We start from the raw sequence: 6,826 nt of genomic DNA, 5'->3' as shown, positions 1-6,826 counted from the left end.
CAGAGCTCTTCACTATGGCAGCCTCCGATGTAACTCTGTTGACCACTACTCTTTGTGTTCGATTTGTTAGGAAGTTGAAGATCCATCTCCTCACTTTCCCAGTTATTCCTTTAGCACGTATTTTATGGGCTATTACGCCATGATTGCATTTGTCAAATGTTTTTGCAAAGTCTGTGTATATTACATCTGTATTCTGATTTTCTTCCAGTGTATCCAAGGCCATATCATGGTAATCCAGCAGTTGTGAGAGGCAGGAGCGGCCTGCCCTGAACCCATGTTGCCCTAGATTGTGCAGATTTTGGGAATCCAGGTGATTTGCAATCCTGCTTCCTAGCACTCTTTCAAAGATTTTTATGATGTGGGACGTCAGAGCTATTGGTCTAAAGTTCTTAGCTAATGCTTTGCTGCCACCTTTATGGAGTGGGGCTATATCCGTCATTTTAAGTGACTGGAATTTCACCCATGTCCAAGCTCCTCCTCCATAGTGTACTTAGGGCACGCGAGAGGGGTTACTTGCAGTTCTTAATGAAAACAGAGTTCCACGAGTCTGAGCCCGGGGCTGAGTGCATGGGCATGTTGTCAATGGCTTTTTCGAAATCTGTCAGTTAGAGTAATGTTGGAAATCTGGCATACATTTATGGAATTTTGAGGCTCATTCATTTGGGTCGTAGATCCTCAGACCGATTAGTGATTCACTAAACACAGAGTCGTACTGGGATTTCAATATTTCACTCATTTCCTTATTGTCATCTGTGTAAGTCCCATCCAGTCTGAGTAAGGGCCCGGTACTAGATGTGGTATTTGCCTTGTTTTTGGCATATGAAAAGAAATATTTTGAATTTCTTTCAATTTCACTAATAGCTTTAAGCTCCTCCTGTCTCTCCTGGTTCCTGTAAGAGTCATTTAACTTAAGTTCGATAGTTTCCACTTCCCTGGTCAGCGCCTCCTTTCGTGTATCAGATATTCTAGCACTCCTGAGGAGCTCAGCGACTCTTCGTCGTCTTCTGTAGAGGGAGCGTCTTTCTCTCTCCAGTTTACTCCTGCTCTTCTTCTTTCTTAGGGGAATATGCCTAGAACATGCTTCAGCTGCCAGGAAGTTGAACCTTTCAAGGCACTGGTTTGGATCCATGTCATTTAAGATATCTTCCCAACATGTTTCGTTTAGGACATGGTTTATCTGGTCCCAGTTGATGTTCTTGTTGTTGAAGTTGTATTTTGTGAAGACACCTTCACAGGTACATGCATCCTGCTGATCAGGACCCCCTATGCATGTACGTCTGGACTTCGATTAGGTTGTGATCGGAATTAGTTGTTTTTGATGTTCTTATGTCTCTTATCAGGTCCTCATTATTTGTGAAGATAAGGTCAAGTGTGTTTTCTAGTCTTGTTGGCTCCACTATCTGCTGGCTTAAGGTATTTTTCGCAGAGACTTAGTAGCTCATGTGTGTGTGACCTTTCATCTGCGCTACCCCCGGGGATTGTTTCAACTATAACATTATTTGCTACATTCTTCCATTTTGCATGCCTTAGGTTGAAATCACCAAGCAATAAGATGTTTGGGGATGGAGCTGGAAGGTTTTCCAGACAGTAATCAATTTTCAGTAGCTGTTCCTTGAACTGTTGCGAGGTTGCATCTGGTGACTTATATACAACCACAATGACTAGGTTTTGGTTCTCGATCTTTCTTGATAGAACTTCAACTACCTCATTTGTGGTGTTCAGCAACTCCGTGCAGATGAGGGACTCTTTGACATACAGGCCAACCCCCCCTTGTTGCCTGTTCATTCTGTCGCATCTAAAAAGGTTGTAACCACTTATCCATATTTCACTGTCAAAGTGATCTTTTGTGCGAGTCTCTGTGAAGGCTGCAAACATTGCATTAGACTCCTCTAGAAGTCCACTGATAAAAGGTCTTTTGTTGTTGGTGGATGGCTTAAGGCCCTGTATATTAGCAAATATGAACGAGGTTGTATTCTGTTTGTTGGGGGGATTTTGTTATTGGCATCAGTAGTTGTAATTTTGGAGGGCCATGGGTGGCCACTGGCTGCGCCTCCAGTCCAACAAGGCTCCAAGGTGGACTATTTTTGTTATTTCCTTCCATTTTCTTTTTCCGTTTCCTGCCACTAAAAAATCACCTGGAGTTGGGTTGGTTTAGCTACTAGTGTTTGTCTTGTGGGGTCTGTGCCTCCTGGTCCCTTTTAGATGGTATGCAGGGCAGTCGATGTCGTAACACTGCTTCTGGAGGACCGAGGAGCGACACATTTTTGGGTGAAAGAAAGTACAGGAAGAAGAACGACACACTCCTTTAGACAGAAGGTCGCTACATTTTTTGGGATGCTCAAAGTTGCATGTCCCATTTTTTTTCCTGATATTCCATGCTTACAGATGCCCCAAGCATAATATTTGCACAAATTCACCTTTGGTTGAGAATTGTTGGGAGGTGTGTTGTCAATTTCTGCAGGTTCTGGGACTGCACTATAATCCTCAGTATCCAAGCCAGGGCCGCCCCGTCCTGGATTTTATCTACTTTCCTCAGTAGAGGAAGGAGGAGAAGACTTCTCTCCAACATCTGTACTGTGGGCCACGGTCTTGTGCAATGATGGTTGTATATTTACGGTTTTAGTGGTGGTTGTGGTAGGGTCCCTAGTAGAGTCTGGGCTGGCAGTAAGGCTGGGGGCTGGGTCTGAGTCAGCACTGGGGCTGGGGGCTGAGCCTGGGCCAGCACCAGCACTGTGGGTATTAGTGCAATGACTGGGGGATGGGTCTGGTTTAGCACTATGTGGGTAACTAGATAGTTTCGAGTCATCTGTTATGGTATGGGCATTCTGCATTTTTTGATACACTATCTCTTGCTCCCATTGTTGTTTAAAACTATGTACAATAGACTCTACTATAGAGCTATCGAGCTATTTAGTATTTAGTTGAGTTAAATACATTATTCCTGTCATGTTTCAAGAGAGAAGATTCAATTATGTTTCTTAATATAACAGAACTGTTAGGTACAATAATCTGGGTAGCAGCCCACCCCAGTGGCTGATTATAAGAACTAATATGGTTAAAGACAGCATTCGACTCCTGGCCTGTCCTGAGTATTTATTTTCGGCTATTCTGGTTTCCAGAAGTTTACTTGTTTGACCAATGTATGAGAGAGGACACTGAGTACATGGGCCTTTGTAAACCCCACCAACTTTGTCGGAGGGTTTTTTTTAATCAATATTTGTTTCACCATCCAAGTGTTTTAAAAGCAAAGTTTATATTGATCTTTTTTAATGCCTCGTGTAGACAAACCGGATTCTCATTGTATGATTAAACTAGTACAGTTTACCCTGCAATCAGTTCCTTAGGTTCAGTCCTGTAGAAATTCTTCTTTGCTGACATTGGTGCCCTCTCGACAAAATCCCCAGGATATCTCAGTTTTGTGGCTGTGTTGAACAGCTTGTTGATTTAGTCCTCTAAGTATTCTGGACTGCAGATTCGCAAGGCTCTCAAGAACACTGTGAGGAACACGCTCATTTTTACCCTAGTTTCGTGATCGGAATAATAGTGAATATATAGACCGCAAATTTGAATTTGCTATCAACACGATGTTTTAATCCATCAATACAATGTTTTAATCCATCGTGTTGATAGAAAATTCACATGCACTTCTATTAAAAGACGATAATAGACTAGCCACACATCCTCGCTCTCCCTCACCATCTTGCCTCTGGCTGGGTGGTGGTGGTCGTGAGGTGGGATGTAACCTACTCTCTAAAGCTGCGTTACGTCAATTAGAAATAAATCATGAATGTAGCAGGTGCAAAAACAACCATTAATATAACTTTTTAATTGGGGGATCTCAGGCGGGGAGGACTATATCCTCACCCTCCTTCACCCACTTGCCTCTGGCTGGATTGTGGTGGTCAGGTGGGGAACCTACGTCTGAAGCTGAAGTCACAGTAAGTCAGTTAGGACTAACTCATGAGGGATAACTTATGAAGGATCTCTTATGAAGAAATCATAGTCATTTAGAAAGGCGCACTTAATGCCCTAGAAGGCCGCAGGTTCTCCACCCCTGGGCTAGGTGCCTAGACTTATCTGGTGTCCGGCTGTGCGGCTAAAGTACTGCGTTAAAAAGTACTGCAGGTTAAAATCGCCCATTTGGTAATAGTTAAGCATTTCAAAATCCCTTTCAAAGTTCACTGCATGAAGCAGTGAAAAATAAAGCTCACACTGGTCGTAGACCAGGGAGATTTTTCGAGCTTTCCATCCTTGATGAAGAGCTTGCTCAAAGCTGGAGTTGAAATAGACACATTCTTGACTATGCCTGTATAGTGCCTTCAAAAGTTCCCTCTTTAAATCATTAAAGGCTGTCTTTGCTATTCAAAGTATCATTTTTTGTAATCGGCTGATGTTAACCAAGTGAATGTTGGCTTCCTGGCAACATTCTACTCATGAATCCCTTTCTTTATTGAATACCTAAAGGTACTTCCATAATTATACCCTGGACTACTTGCTATATAAATTTCATCGCTTTATTTAAGGACGAGATGTGATCTTCTAGAAAGGCTCACTATTCTTTATGTGTTCTTTTCATTCCTTGTTTATGGTTACTGCGCAATTCGCTCTACATCTACCATCGTCATTACCTTGCGCTAATTAGGGCTGAATCCTAGCAGCCACTTGCTGGACCCTTCCTGTAGTGTGCTCCAGGTTTTCTGCAGTTTCCAGCCATCATTCCCGGTTCGCATCCAGTATTACATCATCTGCAAAACAACGAGTCGGACTCGACCCATCTAGTAGGTTATTAACATGTATCAGGAATTTTAAGAGTGCTGGAACTTGGAGAGCGCCACTTGTTATTTATGTCTAATGTTTAATGCTTCAACCCTCATTGGAGGATCGTGCTTTCACCAATCCTTACATCGGCTTTTGCGTTTCCATACTAGTGAAAAAAAAATACATTATTCACTATCGGCCATTGAAGCCTTATCCAGGGCTATATCTCATTTGTAAGTATAAAATCTAAAATAATGCATGTGCCCACCCTTCTGCCTGATTTAAGAGATTTTACACTGAATTCCAGTTGGATGGCGAGGCAAAATTTGCTTTCTCTAAACCGTGCTGGTGTAATATGATAGTCTTTTTCTTCCTAGACGTAACATCACTCTTGCTATCCTTTCCTACACCTTTACATAAAATGCATGTTAGGCATAATGGTATGTAGTTTATGGCCTGTCTGTCACCTTTATGGATAATCGGTACCAGAATAGTCATCTTTCAGCAGTGTGTTTATTTTCCTATCTTGTTTGGTTTACTGCATATCCATTACATGCTTCTTTCAAAACACTGGCTCCATCTTTTAGTATCCGTGGCTTTATTCATTTTAGCCCCGTAGACCGTGTTGTGTTATGCTTTTTCATATGTGCCATTATCTTTCGCATTCTTTTGAAAAATTTTCTTAGCACTGCTTCTTTTCTGCTCTTTTCTGTTACAAATTCCCAAGTCCCCCATTGTATAGTTAAACACAGAATTCTTTCTTATATTCCTTCTTTCATTCTCACCATCTGTTGTGCTTCTCCTAATATGACAGCAGAGTAGTTTTTTCTTAATATTTGTCTCGTATTATTTGTCTTTTTCATATTGCTTCACATTCCATTTCCTGGCTACCTTATGAGAGATGTATTAAAAATCTTTCAAGGGCATGCGTCATCGTGGTGTAAGGGTACAGGCGTAGGGCTGAAACCGGGTAGCACATTTTCGTACAATGGTACAGGTGGTACAGTGGTACATTTGTGGGGATGATCTTTGTAGTACCTGGGTATATGTGTGACGATGGATGACACTGCTAAGATTTTGGCGGTGCCAAGATACAGGAATGGGGATGGCACTTGTAAGATTATCGTGGAACTTGGTTACGGGTGGAAAGTGGTTAAATGAGTGGCCAGTATAACACTTTGTTTTCACAATGAATTACGACCAGAAAACCTGAGACCACAGATTGCTTGACTTATTGATTCCAAGAGCTACTAAGTTTCCCTACACCAGCAAATATACAGGGTTAAGAGTTAGGTCCTGGAGCCGAGACCACAGCCCCCTCAACCAAAAACAAGGAAGTACAAATAGGTGAGCGCAGTGTTGCTGTGTGTGGGATCTAAGGGCACTTGTCTAACTCTGCATAGGTAGCTATGCTCACCTCGCTCCATTTATCTAGCTGCACTTCCCAGGTTGTGCTTCTTCGTCTATTCTTTACGTAGCCGTATTAGCAGGGTCTGAGCTCCTGCTCCAAGATCCTCCCTATCGATCACCAATCTCTCCGTGAGAATCACTGTCGTTCCGTGGGGACAGTTGCTTTAATATACTGAAATATGTATGTACCTGTCCAGCACTGCGTATGTATGTACCTGTCCAGCACTGCGTATGTATGTACCTGTCCAGCACTGCGTATGTATGTACCTGTCCAGCACTGCGTATGTATGTACCTGTCCAGCACTGCGTATGTATGTACCTGTCCAGCACTGCGTATGTATGTACCTGTCCAGCACTGCGTATGTACCTGTCCAGCACTGCGTATGTATGTACCTGTCCAGCACTGCGTATGTATGTACCTGTCCAGCACTGCGTATGTATGTACCTGTCCAGCACTGCGTATGTACCTGTCCAGCACTGCGTATGTATGTACCTGTCCAGCACTGCGTATGTACCTGTCCAGCACTGCGTATGTATGTACCTGTCCAGCACTGCGTATGTACCTGTCCAGCACTGCGTATGTATGTACCTGTCCAGCACTGCGTATGTACCTGTCCAGCACTGCGTATGTATGTACCTGTCCAGCACTGCGTATGTA

Source organism: Cherax quadricarinatus, chromosome 70, assembly GCF_038502225.1.
Source record: "Cherax quadricarinatus isolate ZL_2023a chromosome 70, ASM3850222v1, whole genome shotgun sequence".
Classification (NCBI taxonomy): Eukaryota; Metazoa; Arthropoda; class Malacostraca; order Decapoda; family Parastacidae; genus Cherax; species Cherax quadricarinatus.
The sequence above is the reverse complement of the archived record's forward strand: the minus strand, read 5'-3'. Positions refer to the sequence as shown.